Source organism: Eptesicus fuscus, chromosome 16 (genome assembly GCF_027574615.1).
Source record: "Eptesicus fuscus isolate TK198812 chromosome 16, DD_ASM_mEF_20220401, whole genome shotgun sequence".
NCBI classification, from domain to species: domain Eukaryota; kingdom Metazoa; phylum Chordata; class Mammalia; order Chiroptera; family Vespertilionidae; genus Eptesicus; species Eptesicus fuscus.
The window spans coordinates 33,075,456-33,100,596 of NC_072488.1; the positions used below are offsets into that span (position 1 = coordinate 33,075,456).

General features: G+C 38.5%; 1 long non-coding RNA gene and 1 other non-coding gene across 2 annotated transcripts in view; both read left to right on the forward strand.

Moving 5' to 3' along the window:
* The window catches only part of LOC129151851 (uncharacterized), a 201,928-nt gene that overhangs the window by 101,614 nt on the left and 75,173 nt on the right, over positions 1–25,141 (forward strand). The gene's annotated exons all lie outside the window — the stretch shown is intronic.
* Positions 24,670–24,860, forward strand: LOC114230355 (U2 spliceosomal RNA). The gene has a single exon (XR_008558683.1). It is a non-coding gene; the product is annotated as a U2 spliceosomal RNA (small nuclear RNA).

Below are 25,141 nucleotides of genomic sequence, written 5' to 3' on the forward strand. Positions count from 1 at the left end.
CTTGACTCCTGAAATGAGTTCACTCAAGTTGAGCAGACCCAGCTTTTGAGCAGACCCAGCTTCAGAGTCAAATTCCCTGCTCACCTCTATCACCCATTTTCTCAGGATTCAAGCAGGTATCCCTTAGGGTGCTTTCAAGACTTTCAGTATATTGACCAGCTATAAGTTCTTCTCAAGCCTTTTATTATTATTATTTTTTGTTAATCCTCATTTGAGGATATTTTTCCATTGATTTTTTTTAGAGGGTGGAAGAGAGAGAGAAAGACAGAGAGAAACATCAATGTGAGAGAAACACATCGATTTGGTTGCCTCCTGCACGACCTCCAACCAGGGCCCGGGCCGGGGGGGAGCCTGCAACCAAGGTACGAGCCCTTGACCGGAATCAAACCTGGGACTCTTTGGTCTGCAGGCCAATGCTCTATCCACTGAGCCAAACTGGCTAGGGCTTCTCAAGCCTTTTAGAGACTTATATTCTACAACGGAGGATATCGTTATTGGTTTTTATCTAGAGCCTCATTCTGTAATACCTTAGCAAGGTTTTAGGGTCATTTCAAGGTTTTAGGAACATAGACTAAGACTTTCTTCCTTTAGAAAACTTTTTTATTGAAGCATAGCATTAACTCAGAAAAATGCACAAATCATAATTGAGTGAGTTTTTACAAATTGAACATACCCAGATCAAGAGAGTAAACATAGCAAGTGCCCTAGAAACACTGTTTCCTCCTAGTTGTCTGAGCACTTATTATAATGCTTGTTCCTTCTTACTTTTTTGAAATTTAGACACTAGAAATAAAAAATTTCATTGTTTTTATATTTTTATGCAAATTTTAATACCTTGAAAGAGTTAATATTCTTTCATTCTTTTTAATATTAATGTTTCTTTGCATGTTTTGGCCTTATATATAAATATTTATTGAGCATATTCTCTAGCATATTATAAAGAATACTGTCATTTTTAAGTAACCCGGAATAATTTTGATATAGTTAAATTTCAGTTTGCAATCCTTTCTCTACTTGGACAGTTGCCATTTGATTTCAGGGTTTCACCACCAGACATTCTTCAGATTTGTTTTTGTCATTCAAACAATCTACAGACCTTACAATCATTATCACTTAGACTTAGAGGGTTCTCATTCAGTTTGCTCTCCTGGTCATGTCACCTGGATTAATCCAAGTTAAGAGTTTGACTTTTTAAAAAAAATATATTTTTATTGATTTCAGAGAGGAAAGGAGAGGGAGAGAGAGATAGAAACATCAATGATGAGAATAATTGATTAGCTGCCTCCTGCATGCCCCCTACTGGGGATCAAGCCTGCAACTAGGCATGTGCCCATGACTGGAATTGAACCCAGGACCTTTCATTTCACAGGCAGATGCTCTATCCACTGAGCCAAACCAGCTAGGGCGAATTCAATATTTATATGCCAGTAGTAAGCTCAGCACTTGATTTCCTATTTACTATATATTATTAATAGTAATAATTATAGCCCTAACCAGTTTGGTTCAGTGGATAGAGCGTTGGCCTGCAGACTCAAGGGTCCCAGGTTCGATTCCGGTCAAGGGCATGTACCTTGGTTGTGGGCACATACTCCAGTAGGGAGTGTGCAGGAGGCAGCTGATTGATATTTCTCTCTCATCGATTTTTCTAACTCTCTATCCCTCTCCCTTCCTCTCTGTAAAAAATCAAAAATATATTTAAAAAAATAGTAATAATTATAATTCTTACTTATTACCAGTACAAAGCTTGTTTTTACTCTCACAAGGTTCGTGGAGTTTAGTACCTTCTTTATACTGTAGTATGTGTTTATGAATAAATCTTAGAATAGTACCTATGTGAGTTTGCTAGTTTTGTTCTTTCAGCTCTTAACCCTCACCCATATGGAGATATCATTGTTCTATTGATGACCTGGCTCTGTGGTCCTGACCTTGACAACTTGTGAATCTGAGTCACAGGTCTTCTATAACCATTGTGTCTGACTGTTTTTTAAATTTTGGCTAAATATCTGATTCTGACATCACTTCCCTTGTGCTATGTTTTTCCCAATTTCTGCTCTGACCACTGTGGTCCCTTTGAGTAAGAGGTTGATTTGATACCTATGATGCTAGCTTCTTCCCTGACTTTGATGAACCCACTTTACAAATTCAGTACCAAGAATCTGGGAACTTTCTCTTACAATAGCCATGTCTTGGGTTTTCATTTTGTCTATACAGACAGCCTGTTCTGATCCCTTTCTGACCTGTGCTGTGCATTGCAAGGTAAAAACATACTCAAATTAAGGATTCCTTGCAGTACAGTTCACTTATCTCTGAGTTAAGAAAGGAATGCTTCCCGAAAAGGGAGAGGGAGGCACCTTTCTTCATCTCCTCCCACATTCTCTCCAGGAGGGAGCAGGAGAGATTTCAAGGACTTATTTGTAAGTACCAGCTGGGAGGGGTAAACAGTTCATTATCGGGAAAAATGATGTTCAAGAATATAGACAAATCCAGATAGACATCAGAGGCTCCTTCTCTTTCCCTCCCTTTTTCCTTCCTAGTGTCTTTGTGTTGTTTGTTGGTTTCTGCTTCTCTCCAGGGTTCTGTTTCTTAGACAGTATGTCCCTTTGATTTTGCCCTCTAGCTGGATGGCAGCAGCAGGCCCTTGTGCCCCTAGGTTTGACAGGGCATACGCCTGACATACTTAATTGTGCTAAGAGGTTCTCTGTCTCTTTGGGGTCACACCAAGTAACTCCCTCCTAAGAAGGGGACATGTGGGAAGGAAGGAGAGAAGAGGCAGGTGAAAAGCGGGGAAGAAGGCCCATCCTGGCCACATGAGTATTCTTAGTATCTCTTTGAAGAGGCTCAGAACGTTCTTTTACCTGGTGGAGAGGCCACGAGGAATGTCAGTACTTCTGGTTGTTCCAGCTCCTGCAGGGGAAGTGGAGTGGGTGCTGTCAGCAGATGTGGTCTGGCTGTAGCACTGAAGGAAAGCAGTTGGTAGCTCAGTCACCATCGGCCTGGTGCGGGGCTGCCCTGCACATTTTTGTGTACCTTGGAGAGTCCTTTGTGGACATGGTGGTTCTGTGTACGCTTGACAGACACGTATTCCTTTTGTTCTTTCTGTGACAGCGGAAACAAAAACTTTTCTCCTTTAGGAATGAAGAAAAAAAAATTACATTTTGGGGGCAACACATTTGATTCTTTAGATAGAAAGTCATAGTTACATTCTAATTCTCTTTTAATTTCTTTTTTCTTTTTAATTTCCTGGACATGCCCACCTTAGGATAAAGCTCTTCCCACCAATTTCTTGTCCACACAGCAGCCCCCACTCCTAGGGGAAGGATGCGACTCTTCACATGTCTCAGTGCAGGATTTTTTCTTCATAGCCAGAGAAAGCAGTTTCCCAGGTTCGCGCATGAGCATTGTTTTTGAAAGTGGTTCATCAATGTATTAAAATAATTTCTGTTTTAACTTTTTTTTTTTTAGTAGTAGCTAAAGCCTGATTTAGCTACACTGGGAGGTGTGACCAACAGTTGATATTTTCAAAATGATATAGTCACATGCTGTTTTTCAGATCATCTGTCAAATGATTAGATCACCTTTGTTTCCATAGATTCTACCTTTGTTTGGAGCTTCGGAAGTATTAAATTTGAGAATTTTTGTTGTTTCCTAATGCATGCTCTTCATCAATTTTTTAAATATTTAGTTATATTTAATTATTTTGTGACGTTTGGATTGAGTTAATATTTCTATAATTTGATCTAATTTTAAGAGTTGCTATGAAGATACAGAGTGGGATAATTCTTTACCTATATTTTTTTAAAATGTACATTTAATTACAGAACTGTTAGGAGAGCAACTCCCTTTGGTCCCCCTGCGTTGTTAGGGGGCAGAGATGGGCTGGCATTGGAGAGAGTTAATATAGCACATGTACTCAAGAAGGTAAAAAACAGATGAATGAAAAGGTCACAATTGCCAATACTTACTACATAGGTTCTGGGGAATTAGTTCCTCTACCTCTAACACACACACACACACACACACACACACACTTCAAGCTGGAGCTGAGCTCTGGTAGCATCTCTCCCCATCTTCCTTTGCAAGTTTGCCTGTGACAGTTTCTTCCTTCTAATATTCACATTAAAACATTTCTGCTGAGCAGGAGGGTAGAAGAGGACTAGCGTTTTTCCACAAACCAAGATTTTCCCCACTGCTGGAGTCGTTTACATCCTGATTCCTGTTTATAATAAAACTAGAGGCCCGATGCATGAAATTCGTGCAAGAGTAGGCCTTCCATCCCCAGGCTGCCGGCACCAGCTTCCCTCTGGCACCCGGGACCCGGGCTTCCCTCGCAGCCCCGGCTTTGTCCAGAAGGTCGTCTGGTCTAATTAGCATATTACGCTTTTATTATTATAGATCCCAACATTGAACTAGTTTAAACATCACTTGGTTTTGATTGCCAGGGCACTTCTCCATGGCATTAGCTCCTCTGCCTTGTGCATGCCCTTTCTTGGAGGACAAACCCATTGACCTCAGCACAGGATGAGCAATAGGGTTGCAGTGACTCACTTGTGTATTATTAACCTACCGAACTGTGTCTCTACAGGCAAATCAATCGAATTGCAGGGTGATATTTCTTTTTACCTAAAAGGGACATTTTGAAACAAGAAGTAAGCATGGTGGAGTTTGGTTTTGACTTGATTATTTCATGTCAAAATAATCAGTGCCCCAGGTGCTAAGATTCAGAGACATCCTGCCTTCAGGTTGTGTACAGTCAAGAGAGGAAAATGGGCTCATCAAGAGATGGTGAGAATCATGTGCATTAAGGTTGGTGCTAGACTATGAGAACATGAGGGAGGGGTCTGCAACCCTACCTGAGATTGATGGGAGAGGGGACAAGAGGGAAGGCTTCTTGTAGCAGCTGACTCCTGAGTTGAGTATAATAGGATGGATTTGAGTGAAAGAGCTGAGTGAATGAGTTGAGGTGGAAGGAGAAGAGAGAATGGTACTATTGGCAGAGGGTACATATTCACAAATCTCTGGAGTCCGGAAAGTGCGTGTGCATATGGAGGGAGTGTCAAGCATAACGTTGCTGAAGGATAAAGCCGGGAGAGGGAGGGATGAGAGATGAGGCCAGATAATTAGGCAGGGGTGTTGTCTGCCATGTGAAGGAGTTTGGACCCTTTCCTATAGCTGATGGGGTGCCAGGAAAGTTTAAAAAGGGGACATGACATGACTCTTCCTTTTACTCAACCACAACTTCAAGTCCTTCCAACGTGGAGAACTGCTGTGTCTTTGTCAACCCAGTGGTGATGAAGGTGTTTTTCCCCTGATGAGTGGACAAGCCGAATTCTTCAGAGAGATGCTGTGTGACCCATATGGCCCACTGACAGTTTGACAGTTGACAGCTTTTAGTCAGACTTGACTCACTTAAGCTGCTTACCCATCCTGAGGCGCGCACGCGGCCAGAGCCCGGACTTCACATCATTCTGGCTGTCTTAATTGGGCACTAATTAAATGTTTTGGCTGGAAACCTCTCCTTGCCATGGCTGAATGGACTCATTTGAGGCCAATATTTCAGGGAAACATCTTGTTAGGCTGATCTGATTCCCTATTTAAAAAGAAAATGCACATATGCGGTTTGTTCCTTTTTATTTTGGCCTAAGAATCTATTATATATTTCCACTTTTAGGAAAAAAAAAAAACACCTAAAAGTTTAAAAGGATGTATATATGTATGTATGTGAGTGCATATTCACATGCATATATACTATGTAGTCATGTACATATGTACTATATATGTTCATAAATATATACTCATACACATAAAATTCATAAAAGGAGCTGATAGAAAGCACAGCTTTGCAGTAAAAACTAGTGGTCAACAGTCTTACTCAAGATTTATTTTAGGCTAAACATGTAATTAATCTGATTATTGACATGTGTCTGTATTTTCCACAGAGTCACAAGAAAGACATATTAGAAGTTTGCCATAACATTTCAGAACAAAAGTTAAGGATGAGGGGATTCATCTCTAATCCTATGACATTTACAAAAGGATGGATGGATAGACCGAGAACAGTTATTTTACCTTTACTTAGCTATTTATTACATACTGATAGAGATTTCTTTCTCAAACCATTCTAAAAGCTAGTGTCTGGGGCTCAAGGGACCACTGTTCAGCCTACACTGCAAAGTATGCCAAGAATACCTGCATATCAACAAGAAGAGCAGTAAGTGAAGGAGAAACATCAAATAGACCATCCACTTGTGGACCTTCTGGAACTGGTTATATCACTACTAGAGGCCTGGTGCACGAAATTTGTGCATGGGTAGGGTCGTTAGGCCTGGCCAGCGATCAGGGCCGATCGGGGCCTTCTGGCTGCCAGCCAGGGCCTTCCTTCATTCCACACCGCCCCCTGGTGGTCAGCGCACATCATAGCAAGCAATCAAACTCCCGGTCTCTGATGGAACTCCTGAGGGGACACTTTGCATAATAGCCTTTTGTATATATAGATTGCAGGCATTGGTGTGGACTACCAATGTTAGGAACCAGCAATCATTATTTCTTTAGAAATACCTCCACTTGCTGAAATGAAATCTCTCATGAGCTTTGTTTTTCTGGTAAAATAAATCTAGCACTGTAAATTTTGCCCCCCCTAAATAATGATGGTCTTATTGTATTAAACAAGGACTAATGTAAAAATTGGAATTTTCATAGGTTAAAATTAATTCCTAAATTATATAATTTTCTACGAAGAAATAGAATTAGATAACAGGGTTGGAAGATGATTTCTTCTCTAAAAAGGAAAAATAAAATGTGTGCTCCAGTTCACTTGTCTTCAATTCTTTCAATTATCCTAATATGTATTAATATATATGGCATCCATTAAGTATAGGTTTGTAAGACAAAAACCTCATCAATTAGCTATTCTTGAATTCATTTGCATTTGATTACTAAGGAGTAACTTGTGCACAATCAACAATTGTAAAACAGAGCACAGTAAAACACTGCTCTGTCTGAACGGAAGTAGTTCTATAACACCTCTTTGATTTGTGTGCTTCCTTAGGTCTCAAGGACGCATGAAAGTGTATGTTGAACTTTCTAGTATTCACTTTATTTAATGAGACATGTTTTTCTTGTTTTGCCACTTCCTTCCTCCTCTCTATCCACTTCCCCTCCCCACCCCCCCTTTTTTTTTTGTTCTGAGCAATGATTCTGTGTGTTCTTTTCCTATTTAAAATTTAAAGAGTTACATTTGGGAGAGGAACAATGTAGGGAAAGGAAACCCCTGGAGTGTGTCTGATGTGCTCATTCTCCTCTGTGCCACCATTTTTCCTCCCGCTGTGGGAGCGCTAAATGATAATGCCTGATACCTTACTGAATAAAGCCTGACACGGTTTCCAGCTGTGAGCATGTGATCAGTTTTTATGTTTGATTTTTGCACACAAGTATACTACTGCAAGCAGGTCCACAAACTACTTCACCAATGCTTAAGGGAGGAATTGCTACTGAGTGAATCAAACATTAAACAAATACTGTGTGATTGCATTAAAACTACTACATTTATTTTAAAAGCCATGTTTCTGTTCAAACTCAGAATTTTTTCAAAATTAATTTATATTTAATGGTCAGGTATAACCAAACAAGCAACCATCAGTAACTTTACTTGAAGACTAGTTATTGTCTGAGATGTCCAAATAGAAAAGAGATTATGTTGCTCCTTGCATTTTGCTGTTGTGATTAAATGTTACTGTAATTATACAATGGGTTGATTCACTTGGGAAGAACATTGACTAATATATCTTCTATTATGTCATCTTAAAAATGAATTTCATAGGCTGTAATTTTAAACTCCACATTCTTCTTGGAACAGTATGTTGTACATATGTAATGCTGATTTTGGTGACATATTTTGGCAATATTATAGTCTTACATGTGAGAGCATTCCATTTTAATGTCTTCCCTATAATAGGCAGTATAGATGTCTTGCTGTTCAGTTGTTGACTTCCCTAAAAAGGTTACCTATTCAAACCAGTTATCCTGTGTAATAAAGAGCTAATATGCTAATTATACTGGATGGCAGAACTACCTTCTGGAACAACCTTCCGGAATGACCAGTGGGCAGCGGGCAGGGCCATGGGGTAGTCGGGGCCGCGGGGCAGTTGGGGCTGCAACGGCTGTGGCAGCCAGGACTGTGAAGGCCTACTCTTGCACGAAATTCATGCATCGGGCCTCTAGTTCTGAAGTAAAAAATAAGATGCTAGTAAAACAAAACAAATTATCAGTATACGTGTTATTAATTCTGAAGACCTAGTGCTGTCACTTATGAGGTTTGTGGTATGCCATGATATTTGATAAACAATAAAACATCATATATTTCTTCCTGGCTCACAGATCTGTGTAGAAAAAAATGAGGATGAGGGTTCCTGAAAGAATGCACTAGCAGAGAAAGAAGAAGAGTTATTTTACTTTTAGTGACAAGATGGTTTAATCATTGGTTGAGGTTTAATGTTTGAGGGATGGGAGGTACATAATTTATGAATTAATAGGAATATCTAGTTCATATTAAGAAAATAAAATAAAACCTACTTCTATGGCAAATTATTGGTTTTCTAAATCTCACTTCTTGTCCTCTTGCAAGTACCAGGGCAGGAAGAGGGGCTGCTCTGTTCTCAGCTTGTTTCTCAGGGTTAGTGTAGGAATGAGGGACAGAAATACTGCATTCAGAGAGAGTCAGGATGCCAAGTTTTTCAACAAAAGTAGAAAAACAAAATCAAACATTCTATTCCATGAAAAAAGTGATAATTCTAGAGTAGCTATGGTGACTACTTTTTAATGTACACCTACTTCAAATACCAACTGAACATTTCTAGTCGTGATCTTGTCTTGTTGTAGAAATCTGTTGTTTCCTGATTATCCTAATTATTGACAGTTTCTAGTTGTGTCCTTACGGTGGGTGACAGTGTTAAACCACCTTAGCTATTTATTCATCATTTTAGGGAGAGTCATTACATTCCAAAGACGTTAGGTAAATAAAGGAGAGGGATGGCAGTTAGTCATTAAAGCCTCTTCAGAGATAAGGAAACTATTTACTGACATTGCTTTCATGAACTTTCCTCATCAAAATCACAATGCCAGTCAGTCACATAAACACTGAACCTATGAATTGTTAGGGATTGAGGATTGTTTCCAATCCAGCCTTGATTTGGATTTCCATAAGCTATTAACTATTGTCATCTATATAATTAAATATGCCACACAGACATGTAAAATATATATGCAAAATACATGTTAAGTATATTTGTTAAATGTGTATATGAGATATCCTATCTAATAAAAGGGTAATATGCAAATTAACCGTCACTCCATCACAAAGATGGCAGGCACCCATAGCCACAAGATGGCAGCACCCAGTCCTCTCAGCTCTGCTAGAGTCCCCTGTCACTGCGGCGATGAGGCAAGCATTCCACCCTGGTCGCGGAGGGTCTCTGGGCAGCAGGCATGGAGCGGCTGGGCGGGGGGGGGGGGGGGGGGATGCTTGTGTGAGCGGCTTGGGGGGGAGGGGTGGGATGCTTGTGTCGTCGCCCTGGTGATGAGGCAAGTGTTTCGCGCCCAGCCGCAAGATGGGCCTCTGGCCAGGCTGGGGTGCGGATGGGCCTCTGGGCCGCAGAGAGCCTCTGGGCAGCGGGCACCACAGAGAGCTACTGGTGCACGGGTTTGTGCGCAGGGCTACTAGTATTAAATATACACATATTCAATATACATTAAGTAAGTGTATATATGAGAGATCTATATTCAGCTCTTCACTTATCTATCCATGTATCGCCTCCCCTTGGAAGTGTACACCTAGTAAATGGCCTCCTTTCTTCTAGTTGGTACTTTGGAATTTTTTAAAAATATGGTGCTTGGGAAGTGATGGGGCATTGGTAGAGGCATTTCGCAGGATTGAAACGTCTAGGACTGGTTGGAATGTGAGGGGAAAAGAGGGGGAGAGGAGTAGAGTATCACTAGATAATTTACAGCAACTGAGGCAGTCAGTGTCACAAGCAGACTGATTTGCTGCTCCAGTCCGAATGTTTACACTTCAGCTTTCCTTGTTAAGTGCAGATGATAATATTTCTTGTCCTGCATACCCCAAACAGCTGCCATATTCCAGATATCTTACACTTAAAACCTCCAGGGGCAGAAAGAGGGAATGTCTCTTTTTGTGCATGTTTACTAGTAAAGAGGGAAAAAAACTCTGCTGGATCTGCCCCCTGTAGACATCCCCTCATGTTTCATTGGTCAGAATTGTGGCACTTGCCTGTGTTTTAACCAATCATTTACAAGAGGGTTGAGTTTTTTTTTTTTTTTTTTGTTTTGTTTTTTTGAGACAGCAAAATGGAGGACTGTGGCTAGTTCACAACAACTAAGGACAGTCTTATGAAACTTTTTTCTTCAGTTTTAAATCAAAGAATATTTCTAGTCCATCAGAGTTAAGCATTTTATGGAGTCATTGCAAATCTTACCTGAATGCTGTCTGATTTGGAAAAGTGACAGTGGCCTTTAGCATTTTTTAGTTTAAGTAATTCAGAGGTTCTTTTGAAGTAAAAATTAAATGTAAACAGTCTATCATTTACTTATTATCTCCTAGGTAAATCCAGATTCCTAATCTGCTCCTACCACCACTGTTTCTCAATTAAACAGCCAAAAGAGTCAGTCCTTAGAATGGATTAATGACCTGCAAAATTCCATTTAAACATAGCCATTCTTGAGTTTTATTAGTGGAAAAATACAAACTGGTCTGTGGTCATGGATTATTACAGATTCACTCCAGACTGCTGAATTGAACTCTGATGAACCTGCGATACTCTCCATTAAACCTCAAAATGAGCTTTCTCTTAATTGGGGAGTAGGAAGGGAAAAGTAAACTAGTAGCTGGTAAATGCCAGACTTGTGAATCATTGCTTTATTTTGGACAGAGTGTTGCAACATTTTTACATGTGCATAGAGGAGCAGGAAAGAAGATTATTCATTTATTAAGCCCTATTCTGTTCTAGGCAGTGGTATTTAAAAAAATTTAAATATAATGTGAAATATATAATAAATTAATATAATATAATTAATATAATATAATATAATATAATATAATATAATATAATATAATATAATATAATATAATATAATATAATATAATATAATGTAATATGATATGAATATAATATGATAGTAGTATTTTAGATCATAACCTCGAGTTCAGAAAGGTTAAGTGACTTGTGCCAGGCTAAATAATGAGTGGTGGATCTAGATTGAAAACAAAAGCATTCTGTGTTTATTTAGCTAAGCCCTAGAAATATAGTAGTGAAGAAATCAGATAGACCTTAGCCTTTTGGGGACATACAGTCTAACAATGAAAAACAATATATTTTTCAAAATATTGAAACATATACATGGTTATAAATTATAATAAATACTATGAAAAAAAAGTGCAGGGTGTTCTCACAGGAGGACTTAATTTCCATTGGTGTTTCTATTGGAACATCTACGTGAAGATGTAAAGAATGAGGAATATTACACAAATGGATGTAGAACGGAGGCGATTCTATTCTCTCTGAGGATCTGGCCTATGTTAAGGCCCCAAGTGGGAGCCGGTGGCTGGTGAGAAGAGGCTGGAAGATATAAGAGGACTTGAGTTTTGTAGAGCTTTGTCAAAAGCCATGATGTAGGCTTAGGTTTTTATCTGATGGTATTCAGAGGAATACCACTGAAGCAGAGAATGTAATAATAAGATTTACAAAATTATTTCTGTCACCATGTAGGAAGTGGATCGGAGGGATTTCTTTTATATCTAGATAATTCAATAAATATTTTAATTATAATTACATGTTTCTAATTCATGTTAGTTAAATGAATGAATGAATGAATTTGCAGACCATATGTGGAACAGTGCTTTTGATAGCTAACACTGGAGAGTGTTAGCTATCAAAATAACCTGAGAAAATATTGCTACATAGTTTTCATGACAAAATGAAATTTACTTATCCTAATTTGATTTTGCTTTTTTCTACTCTGTTGTATATTTACTAGAGGCCTGGTGCATGGATTCATGCACTGGTGGGGTCCCTCGGCCTGGCCTCTGGGGATCGGGCCAAAACTGGCTCTCCAACATCCCCTGAGAGGTCCAGATTGTGAGAGGGCACAGGCCAGGCCAGGCCGAGGGACCCCACCCGTGCATGATCAGGGCCAGGGAGGGATTGTGAGAGGGCTCCAGGGTGTGTCCACCCACTCTCACCCAGTCCTAATCGGCTGGACCCCAGCAGCAAGCTAACCTACCAGTCTGAGTGTCTGTTCCCTGGTGGTCAGTGCATGTCATAGCTACTGGTCGAAGGGTCGAAAGTTGCTTAGGCTTTTATATATAGAGATACTTGAAGAGACTGAGCTTTGTCTCAAAATGTGTTTGTTTATTGAAAACCTTGGGTTTCTTTTATTTATTTAATTTTATTTTAAAAATATGTTTTTATTGATTTTTTTTAGAGAGAGAGGAAGGGAGAAGGAGAGAAACATTGATTGACTGCCTCCTGCATGCCCCCTACTGGGGATCAAGCCCACAACCTGATCATGTGCCCTGACTGGGAATTGGACCTGAGATCTCTTGGTACCTGAGACAATGCCTAACCAACTGAGCCTCACCAGCCAGGACAACTGGCTTTCTTTTAAATTAAAGGTTCCTAATGCTAAATACCTAACAAGTTGCCAAGTGATTTTAGAGTAGAAGGTTTTAGACTAGAAGAGACTAAAATATTCCTCTATCCTACAGTTTTTAGAATTCAAAATTACAGCTAATCAGTTTCTATTAGTGTGCCTTTTAAACATATAGAAGATGTATTTAAAAGGTTTTTAGTTCCTTTTCGCCTTCGCAGAGACATGAATGGCCTATTATGATTATGAGAAATGTGCCGGTGTTTCATGAAGAAGTCATTACCAGGGATATATGCCTCGTCACTTGTATACAAAGATAAGCATTAACCCTCATGATGTCCACTTACATTTTAAGCCTTTTTAGAAGCTATATGATTTACATACGAACTATCAACCCATTTTAAAACAACAATAACAAAATAAAAAGCAGAAGGTCATCATCAATGAAAGATGATGTCTCTCCCCACTGGGCATACATGTATGCTAAATCCAGGTCATAGAGCACCTGTGATAATGTCCTAGTGAGCAGGTCTAAAGTGTGTGACCATTTGGCCTTTGTGCTCCCAGGACCCTTTTGGTGACCAGGCATTGGAACGTGCTGTCCCCTCTGTCTGGAATGTCTCCTTTTCACCTTACACTTACCCTGTAAAATGCAGCGATGCTACCTTTTCAGGGCAGCCTTCCCTGAATTCTCCTTTACGTTAAATTAGATTACATTCCCCCTTATTATGGATTCTCTGAGCACCACGGTATTTCTCACAGCTGAAATTGTACAAGTATTTGCATGGTTATTTGATTAATACCTAGTTTGTGAGCTCCATAAGGTTAACAACAGTGTCTGCTTCTGCTCAATGGCATTCAGCATATATGAATGCAAGCAGGTGGAGGCAATTGATATCTCCACCAGTATCATAATAAAGTAGTATTTTAAAGATATTTGCTACCAAGAGTAAGTTTATTGTGTCATTATTTTTTTAGAACTTCATACCAATCCCTTCCCCCTTTTCAAATAAATCAACTAAAATCTTGACAATTGAAGACTGTTAGTAAGAGAAACTGTTTGTCTATGACTGACACTTAGAAATTAATTTTACATTATGCCCTGTACCTGTATACATCGTATATCTGAATGAAAGTTTTATTGCTGTTAAATTCCCATTCTGTTGTTAAAAGAAGGATGTTGATCATAAACCAAAAATTGATTACATCTTCCTCTAATAGGTTATGATGTAATATTTGAAAAGCACTTAACCAGTTTATCTAATTAGGATTTTTCTCATTATAAAATAAGTGACTCAGAATTTAATACCTACTCAGTGATAGTATTACACATGCTTCTTAATTTCTTTTTTATGCTATTCTGTACTGTCCACATTTTTTTCTTATAATTGAGTGATTTGCACTTATAATAAGAAAAAGATTATGAAAATAAAGTTGTCCAGTTGTTGCTTTGTCACTGCTGTAATATATATTTCTTTTGATAGCCTAACATTTTAAATATTAGCTTCTCACTAACTTTCAATTCACATCAGTCTAATCTTACCAAAGATTCCTCTTGAAATCTTTACACAATCTTCTAACTTCCAATTTGTACTATGAAGAGCTATTATGTAAAACTAGTTTCCCAGCTCTTCTTTTACAAAGTCTCACCCACTCACATCCAATATATAGATGCTCTGAAGACAAGTACGGTGGGTGTCACTTGCAATTTAGATGATCAGCTTTTAGCCAGGAAATATGCCTTTTTCCCAGTATTCTAGTATGTATGTATAGTACAAAGTATATCATATTGTTTGTGTTTAACATTGTTTATTAGTATCATTATCAGCATAGTAATGTTATTAATAGCATTGTCAGGAACAACAGCAATCACCAAGATAACGGCCTTAGCAACAGTGGCATTTACAGTATGCCATTATATTAATTATCACAATGGATCTGACAGCCTGCTCCTAAGAATTCACATTAGTGAATAGTTTATGATTTTAAACTCAAGAGGAAAACAAGAAGCTACATCAATCCTAATATGCTCTTGTCTTCATGTACCTCCCTCTTTTTCTAACTTAAAAAAAAAAAAGAGAAAAAGACAAAAACATTGCCAGACCAAATTTATTAATGGAATGAAATAAGTTGTTAGCTCTATCATAAAAGAATATGACAAAGAGTGCATAATTTACTTATTTTTGCTCCATAATTTGATCAGCGTCATTTGGCTGGATACAAGTAATTCATCAGAAAGAAATGTGTGTATCCAATGAGGGGAAGCCATGAAAGGCAGAGGAGTCTTCCAGATTTAATATTCTAACATGAATTAGTTGAGAAAATATTTTCCTCTGTTGAGGAAAAAAATGACCTATCACTTGTAAGTTTTATGATTTTGCATGTTGTGGATTTTACAGTCATAAATACTGGTATTAGGATAAAAGCCATTATTAGTGGAATGTCCTCCTGATCTAAATAGCATAACTAAACTTCAGAAAGGAATTCTTTTCCTCTTGTGTAAATTACAAGTTTATTGTAGTTTATGAAATGAACTCACCATCTTGATTCTGAAAGCTTGTTTGTTTACTAATCAATAATTTACTTATTAATTCTTGTGTGACTGGATAGGTATGATGAACACTCTGTAATTTAAGTATCCTACTGATTAGGGTTACCTAGAAAGCATCAAGTTATCTGTTTGATTTTTTACAGTTTTTTATTACCATAGAGGATATTGTCTAATAAATTTCTGCCTTTACTTTTAGTTATCTGAAGTAATTATTAGTTGAAAATATATTTGAATTTTACCAACTGTCTTCTTTGATGGTCTAGTGTTCAACTAGCTTCTATTTTGAAGGCATTAATATGTGACATGAGATGCTGGAAATAATTATGGTCAAGTAACAGTCTAAAAGTGCATAATACACACCTACTCATTTCTAACTTCCAGTAGGATAATCTTATTTTGTAGTTATTTTTGGTGTCATGGAGTTAAACTTGATCAACTAAACTGTTCATTTGCATTGTTAGGTTTTCATCAATAGTTGTTTCTTGTGTTTATTTATTTAAAGTATAATATGTAAATGTATAGGATTTGTTGAAGATATCTACCCTAGGGCTAACTCATATTATGGCTAATTTGTAACATGTGGTTAGTAGGCAAATGACCTTTATCTCAGATCTTAGGAACTAAATAAGATTGGACATATTTAATATTGTACTTGAATTATAAAATAGTACTTCGATAACTAAATTAAAAGGCAAATCCAGGTTCCTTGTCAAATCAATATTCGAGAATTGGATTCAGCTGAAATGCAATTCAGGCAGCACGGTTGTCAATAATCGTGGGTGGTGTGTGGAAGAAAAAGCAGTCGCTGCTAGGTTTACATAAGTGATTCCTCTCAACCTGGTTGAAGCAAATGGTGAGGAGACTTTTCATCAGATACTTTTCATGAAAATGAGCAGCGTAGTGGAATATTCTTAGAAAATTCCAAAGGAAATGTGCACAAGGCGTCACATGGAAAGCCAATATAGATGGCTCTGCCAACTGGACTGGTTCGTGGAAGGCCACATGTGAACAGAAACCATCATCCCAAGTCAGACTGTACAGCCTGGTATTTTCGTGCTTTAACTCACAAAATGTTTCCTGACTCAGTCTTACTTATTTTGACCTTTTTGGGGGGGAGACCTGATGATCATAGTGGCACTCCCCTTCAATTACAATGTTAAGGCTATTTGAGGCTTAGGTTAGGTTCATATGACTTTCCAAAGAGGACAGGTCTGGGCCAAGGACTCAGGTGTCACACCTTCCGGCCCCGAGCCATGCCCATTATTTCATGTAACATCAAATATTCACATGTAACCTCTGTTCGGTGCATTCGTTCCATTAAAGCACTTTGCTGCTGGGATTCAAAAGGAGAGATCAAAAGTGAAATTGTGATAAGTGAACCTGAGGGACAGCATGCTGCATTTGCTTTGGGCTTAAATTCTTGAATTTCTGGAAAGCGACTTTGATAATTCTAATGAGTACCTTCTTATCTTTTTAAAACTGTGCCCTTGTGGTGTGTGGAATAGTCTGTTTTTTTGTGGTTTTTTTTGAGACTTCTTTGCTTGAGAGAAAACACAGATTCCTCCAAATCCTTCAAACCCTTCTCTTCAGTGTTTGGTCACTGCTATTAAGTAAAATTAACTGCAATCTAAAGAACTGGGCAGATGTTAAAAACCCTCATGGTCCCCACCAGCCCGGGGTGGGGGGGCGGGGGGGCGGGGAGAGGTCCTCTGTTTCTTATTTCCTGGCTGCTCTTGGCACGTTCCCGTGACACACAACAAACCCCCATTATAAAGGATTATATGATGAGTCAACAAGCATGTGAAAGATAGCAACCAAATGGTGACTCCAAATTACGTGAAAAATTACTATAATCACCCCTGCTGCAACACCCGTCTGTTGGCAAAGTGACCGATCCTCTTGAAAAGCTTTAGAAGAAAGCCCCGTGTATTAAATAAAAACCTCTGTTTTGTGTATAATCATAAAAATTAACGCTGTCACTTAAAAAAAAAAAGTCTAATTGGTCTCCTAAAGGGAAACCTACTAGGCTCTGTAAAGTAGCTATTATGAACATGTTTAGCCTTTTGAATGTATTTCAGACAGCGTTGGTGTTGCCAGATTTGTCAGCCAAAAATTCACTAAGCAGATTTGTCAGGGGCTGAGGCCATAATCTGTGAAATAGACATTGGCATGGAGATTAAAGATCAAGAGAATTATATAGGTTTGGTTAGCGTATGCCAAGACTCCTTTTTAAAAGTAAGTTTATTTTGTGTGGAAGCAAGCAGCTATCTTTGTTTGGCGTTTCAAACAGTACCCTTTCCCGCTGGGGAAGGAACAAAACTGTTTCATTCACACACTTGGGGTGGTCGGGCGAGATGTTTCTGACATTTTGCTCTGTGTTTCCCTTCTCTCTCTCTCTCTCTGCAGTGCAATTCTCCTGTGAGAGTTGCGAATAAAAATCAAGGGCACAGGAGCCGTTGAATCTGGTTAACTGCCTTCCAGGACACCTTCGACTTCCAGGGAGCGTGTCCCTAACATGAAGGGTAGAGACATTGCCATCCGGCTTCTCTTCTCCTGCCACCGAGGACCGGTTCACGTTTATAAAGCTCCCACTTTGCAAGTTTACGCAAACATCAGGGACCAGAAAAGGCTGGGTGCGAGGCTTTTGGGTTCCTGCTCTAGCCTTCGGCTCTGAGCAAGTCATGAAGTCACTCCGAGCTTCCCATTCCTTAAGTAAGGGTATGAATTAGGTGCTCTCTCAGGACCCTTACACGTTAAAATTCTGTGAATCTGTAAAGATTCCGGTCTTGTATAGATTTCAGACACAACGCTCCCAGATGCAGCAAGAAAAAGTGCTCTATATTGCCATAATATACACTTCGATGTTTAATAGAACAGCGTGCTTCCCCAGAACAGCTGGCGGGACAGTGTTATGCTAAAAAAACTAGGAAAATATAAAATGTCTCTTGAAGTTTCAGTACAACACAGATAGGGATTTATTTTTCCCCTATAGTTGTGCACACTGGGCAGACTTGGATATTTACAATAGCCAAATAGAGTAATGACATTCTTGCACATTTACACTTTTGAGATAACCGGATAAAACTGGTGGTAACACTTCATAATTTTAACAGTGTTTTTTGTTTGTTTGTTTTGTTAATCTTCATCGGAGGATATTTCTCCATTGAATTTTAGAGGGAGTGGAAGGGAGGGGGGAGAGAGAGAAACATCGATGAGAGAGACACTCATGGATTGGTTGCCTCCCCATGCACCTGACCAGGACTGAGGATCAAGCCTACAACTGAGGTACATGCCCTTGACTGGAATAGAACTCAGAACCCTTCAGTTCAATGGGCCAACACTCTATCCACTGGGCCAAACCGGCTATTGCTTAACAATGTTTTAACAGAGAAAGTCTAGTGCATAGATAACTCTGGGACACCAAAAAAATTAATTTACCTAGATGGATAGGGAATCACATGCAATTTGTATGGGCACTTTCAAAGGCGCTTACACTACAACTTTTTTCCAAGCCACTTTTAAATTATATCTTCATCACACAAATGAAATATTGCTCAGAGAACCGCTGACTGAGAGATGTGGCAAGCAGTCTTCCCAGACTTTATTCAGTATTCACATCCAATCACATTGGTAAACATAAATACATCACAGCGCTTATTCCAACACTCACAAGTTATCTATATAAAGACAAACTACCATATATTCTCTGAAATAGATTTTTCCTCCATTTCTCTTTTTCATTTTGCATCCTTGAATATTAACTGTAAAATTCATCTCTCTCTCTCTCTCTTTTTTTTTTTTGGAAACTAATTATAGACCCCTCCCATAATTTACCATCATTTCCCACATTTTCTTGAGACAAACTCTGCCACATTGAGACAAAGTGAATGGCAACAGAAATTCTAGGAAGTATCCAAAAGCTGTTTCGAGTCTGACACCTGGATTGCTGACCCGAGATTCTCACTTCCTCTCTAGGAGCCTCTCTGGTGTCCTTCCTTAGACAAGCAGGAAAGGAAGATCACCTGCAAGATGTTTTCATGCTCACATAGACACTAGGGGGTGTCCAAGGACCAAATGTATTTCTCCTTCCCTTCAGACTTGTCTCCTCAGTACTCCTAGGTCTAGCTAACTTAAAGCACAGGAGCTAGGGGGAAATCTATCCAATTAATGCCCGTTTTGTACTGAAATGAATAATGTGGGGTCAGTTTCATCATCAGGTTCCGATTCCCTTGGATCTCTGGCAGTAATTGTCATCTCAGGGGTCAGAACCGGAGACCACCCCATAATATAAGCCATAGGTGACAGGGATTGAGCTGCACTTGTTATCAAATGCTTTTTACCTCTGTGTTTGCCAGAATGTATGTTCACTTGAAAAGAGGTTGCTGATTTTTCTTTTCTTTAGTTTCAGTTTTGCTCTGCCGCACTGAACTGGCGGCCGGAGCGTTGTGAGAAGACAGATCTTTGCCTTCTCATTCTTATGGGGTCCGGCTTGCTTTTCACTGTAGATTATTTGTTGATTATTACCTATTAGAAAGCATTTGCCCTGGCTGCTGTAGACATCTTCAGGCCTTTGGGCATGGGCCTGTTTATGAATACCTATTACTTCTTAATTATGATGGTTTAATAAGGTGCGTCCTTCATTTTCATCTCCCATCCCCTCTTCTCCTGTGATTCTTCTCCCTTTACTATTGGTCCCTAAGGGCATGTTACTGGCTCTTTCTTTCTTGTTTTTTATTTTTTTATTTTTATTGCTCCCTTCTTCCCTTTTGCCCCTCCTGGTGAATTAAAAAAAATAAATAGAATGCATTTTAAGGATGACAACAGTACTAATAAAGTCAGGAATTGCTTTCCAGCTAAATGCACTGATTGGAAGTCCTATTGAAAATAGCATAAACCTAATTGAAGTAGTCAACCCCTTCCATATAGGTCATGCTATGCTCTATTAAAATGAAGGTAAAACAAAGCTTCTGACATTTTTTGTATTGCCCAGACTCACTTTTCCTGAGACATATCAATAGTATTGACAATAGTATTGCCTTGTGCTCCCCAGTGACCTGGGCTGTCTTCTGAGGGTCCCGTATAATTCTTTCATAGTGAAACCTTATCGTATCCTTTACCTATAACCATCAGCAAGAAAATTATGATGTTTCCACATCAAAATTTGAAATAAATCAAGATTATAGTGAATGAACTAGCCTAGAACACTGATCATTTAGATAATGTGGATACTTAATACCTACCTAGTGTAGCTGTTAAAGATGCTAATACATTTCCTAAGTTTATGAAAATATGCACATTGCTAAAGAAACGTCTGATGTGAAATTATCAGGAGAGTTGGGATTATATACAAGAATCCGTTGTTTGATTTCATTTTGAACAGTTTAAGTCGACTCCTCAAGAGTCATTAGTTGGTCCTAAGCTTTATTACTGAAGTCTCTTATATTAGATGGAACTGACTGTCAGATTTGATGGCAAAGCACTAGCAGCTGGGAAACTGCTCTTTCTCTCCCCTCTCATTTCCCAAACAATGTTTGCACTGATTAATACTATGCAACAAGACATGACGCAGAGATTGTGTTGGCATTGTGTTCTGATGACCCCACACATTGTGTGCGCTCTGTGGTTCCTTTTGCTGTTCATAGTTATATGGGTTTATCAGAAATTACATGTCAGGCTCCCGATGAGTGTAATTGTATGCTGATTGTGTATAGTTTTTTAAACCTCATTATTAGCCTTGTATGCAAACCAAATAAAAGGAAAGTTTAAAAAAGGAAAAAGAAAATAGCTTCCACCGGACATCATGTCAGAGCCCAGGTGTTTGAGCCTGGATGCAGGGGGGAAACAAAATGTTCTCTCAGGGACATCTGCTGCAGCCATGTGCTTGAAAAGGCCCTAATGTTGAAAAAGGCCCTAATGAAGAAGGGGGGAAAGGAGAGGAGTGGCTAGGCTGTGGGGGGAGAGCTTGTGGCTCTGTTTTCTTCTGGCTCTGTGCTCCTTGCATGCATGATTCATTTCATAACAAGGCAGGAGGCCACCGAGGATGCTGTGTGCATGTCCTCATTCGTTTCAACTTTCATTAGGTCGTGCCCCCGTGGCAATTTTTCTGAGTTCTGTCCCTCTCCTTAGAATCACTCTTTTAGCAGAAAAACAAAACCAAAAACAGGTCAACGTAGCCACAGTCAGGAAAGTAGACACAGGATGAGTGATGAAATGAGCAGTGCTTTCCCTTCCCAGGGCTCTGCTCTTCCGCCCATCTACACCTGAGCACTCCTTGGACACATCTAAGGCAGTGAGCACCCAGGGTGTGCATTCTCTGTACTCACGAGCTGGAAGCTCGGCAGGGAATGTTGAAGTATTACATACCAACAACTAGAGCCATTCGAATTAGACTCGTCTCTAATGTGGGAAGTACTTAGTTCTCTTTTAAAAACCTTTAATCAGTATACAGTGGTTCAGTACACAGATGTTAGCACCAGTGTGAGGGCTCTCTAATTGTAATTTAAGTTATCCCTGCCTGAGGGCTCCAATCAAATTATTAGACTGTTGCAGCGAGTCTGTGGCTCTTGGTTGCACCTTGCAAGGGGGTATTTTCTGCAATGATGAGAAACAGTGGTTTCTCCTGGGAAGCAAATGTACCATTATGGACTTATTAGGTCCTTGATTAGATACACAGCTGATAAGTGAATAGACTTTTCAAGAGAAAATATTGCAGTTTATTTCAATCCGCCTCACTCCACCATTAGGTTGTGGAAAAGGCAGTAAATGAAATAGAACTAAAGAAATATGCATGCATTTTCTTATAAGTGGTGGTAAAGTTTATTAATCAATTTTATAGTTGCCATTAGCCTTTCAGACTTAAAGGTAAAGGCTTTTTCAATTTGTTGGTTGGTCGGTTGGTTTTGTTTCTTTGTTGTCTTTTTCTCAATGACCAAGCTTGCTTTCTGTTGAAAATTTTCTGACAGGATTGCCACAACATAAAGAGTTAAACATTTGGAGTGACAATTAATTAATTAAGGGAGTCCTAGAAAGTTAACCTCTCGTTTCCTTCCTGAAATTCATGTTTATCTGATTTGCTTTAATAAGTGACTTGCTATTGAACTAGTTTTACATACTTTAATTTGAAGATAATTACAGTACTGTAATTCACATTTCAGAGGCACATTAACTTTTCAGACGATATCTAGATAGATACTTCTATCTAGCATTTTGCTTTTTTTTTTTTTTTTGTAAAGTGTAACCTGAAGAATAATTGACTGGTTGTAGTAATATATTCTAAGTCTTTCTATTACTAGGAATTTATTTGATTTTAATTGTGGAACCATTGGTCATATTGAGTTCATTTCCTGTTCATGTTGATTTCATGAGTCTCTCCATTAGTATTCAATTGCACAGTAATTAGTCATTAGTTCACTGTGATGTCTTCAAACATGTGTACACTTATATTCTCATTTTCCACTGTTTCTATAGTCATATTTGAATTCTCTCTTTCTTAAGGAGACGAAGACTATGATAAAGAAGATAAAATGCTAGATCATGAATTTATTAGATTAAACATTTTGCCAAAAGGCCCTTAGCTAAGGCATGCAAAACCTGATGCATTGAAAATGAAATAAGTGGCAGCTGCCTAACCACACTTACTGAAGTCAAAGCCTGGGATCTGAAGCATTTGTGATCAGAGACTAGAGAGAAGCTATTTAGCAAAACTTCAGGATGGCGCTTGACCCCACTGTGCACCTGGCTAATTCTGATTAGAGCATCTTCAATTCCCGAAGAAAGGTCAGATTCCCAACTTACTAAGCTTCAATAGTGTATTGGATTTTGCCATTTTAACTAATTGTTGGGCTTCATAGATCTATTTCCTTTAAAGATAAAGTGTTCTTTAAAGAGAAAGAGTTCTTTAAAAATATATTGTCATTAGATTCATTAATTTCAAATGTGCTGTGTTTTTAGCTCACATTTAGCTCCTAAGAAAAGTAAATATGTCATCCGTCATAGTCTGTCACAAGCTTGTAATTTAAATCCTTTAGAAAATTGTTCCTGCTTTTTATTTGAGCTGGCTTCACATTGTGTCCTAATTAAATTGGAATCTTATATCATTTAAATGTTAGACTTCAGAATGAAATTATTTTTATTCAGGTGATAATGAGGGTCCTCTTGATAGAGATAATCTCTGCTTTCAGCCCTGGACAGTGTGGCTCAGTTGGTTGAAGCAAGGTCCCATGCACCGAAGGGTTGTGGCTTTGATTCTTGATCAGGGCACATACCAGGGTTGTGGATTCCATCCCTGGTCAGGATACATACTCAGGTTGTGGGTCCATCCCTGGTCAGGGTGCATATGGGAGGCAGCTGATAGATGTTTCTCTCGCACATAGATGTTTCTCTCTTTCTCTCCCTCTCCCTTCCTCTCTAAGAAAATAAAATAAAGTAAAAAACAAACAAAACAAAAAACACCTCTCTGCTTTCAGGCTAGTTGAGTAAATGTTCAAGAATGTTCAAGAAGCCATAGGTGTCACATATAGGTTTATGTTAGCATTTACCCCTATACAAAATAAGAAGCAAGAGAGATAGGATTCCTGAAATACAGTCTCTCCTCCTTCTCCAAATATACCAGTTCTATAATAGCTTATTCTTATGCCCATTTTTTGTTGTTGTCCAAAGTTAGTTTAATTCTTATAAAAAAGTATGCATAAATGCTCCTAACTTTACTGGATATCTGAATCTCTCAGGGACCCTTGTAAAATGCAGAGTCTGACTCAGTAGGGTGGGGATGCAGAAGTGGCTGCTCCATGCTTTACACTTTGCATAGCAAGAGTATAAAATGATCAGGAGGTAAACAGTGATGAATCAGAATTAATATCTTTGTATGTAGCTTTTTTTAAAATTGAAAAATTGTTTTGAAATTTTAGGAATAATAATGCCAATCATTATTTTGACTTGGAATTTGGCTAAGGCATTGTTTATTTATTTTTTTAAAGCTTTTTAAAAACATCTGTATTTGATCCATTTAGAAGCAACTGGCTTTTGTAAGAGAAAAGTGTGTGGCTTCAGATTCCTTCTCCCTACTTAAACATATTCATTGCAGTATGCTTTTCCATATATATTAAACTTCTATAATTTAGCAGAGGGTATGTTACTTCTATATCTTTTTTTATTTGAAATTATCTTTAAATTTGTTTAAACATCTGTGCTTGAGGAATTTATTTTTATTTCTAAACTTGGTAGGGGAAGTCTTTCCGTAGAATAATATCCAATAAGTTAATGAAGGGATGCTAATTTCAGCATCACAAAGAATTGTGGAAATCCCTAAATATTCAAGGTGGCTTAAGATAAATGCCCACAGAGGACGTGTGCCTTTGGTGTGCATTTTATCTGGAAACTAAATTAGTTCAACAAAACAGTTTATTCTTTTCTGTGGGAATGGAGTCTGAATTTCATGTAGTCTCAACTAAAATTATTCTCTGCTCACTTCTTGGCCTTTTGGCTAAGATCAAGTGTAGTATCTGTTCTTATCAGTTTAAAAATGGTTCTCTGAATTGAATTACAGTCTACAAAGGTCCCCAAATCTATTTGAAGAGCTGTTTAAAATTTCTCTAAATTTTAGAGATATGTTTGAATAAGAATGACTATTACCCATTTGTGAAGTAGAACCCTCTTGACCTTCATTCCTTTCTCTCTCTCTATCCCTTCCTCCCTTCGCTTCTCTCTCTCTCTTCTCTCTCTCTCTCTCTCTCTCTCTCTCTCTCTCTCTCTCTCTCTCTCTCTCAATATTTCTGTTAGGTGGAAAATGAATGATCAGTATAGGGAAATTAGGAATATAATCTAAATTATGATTAGTCCCTAAAACTTATTTTTCATGCTCTATTTTTCTTATGGCATGAAATCAAAGGAAGCATTTTATACATCTCAGATATACTCTAGTTGGTTCACATCAGT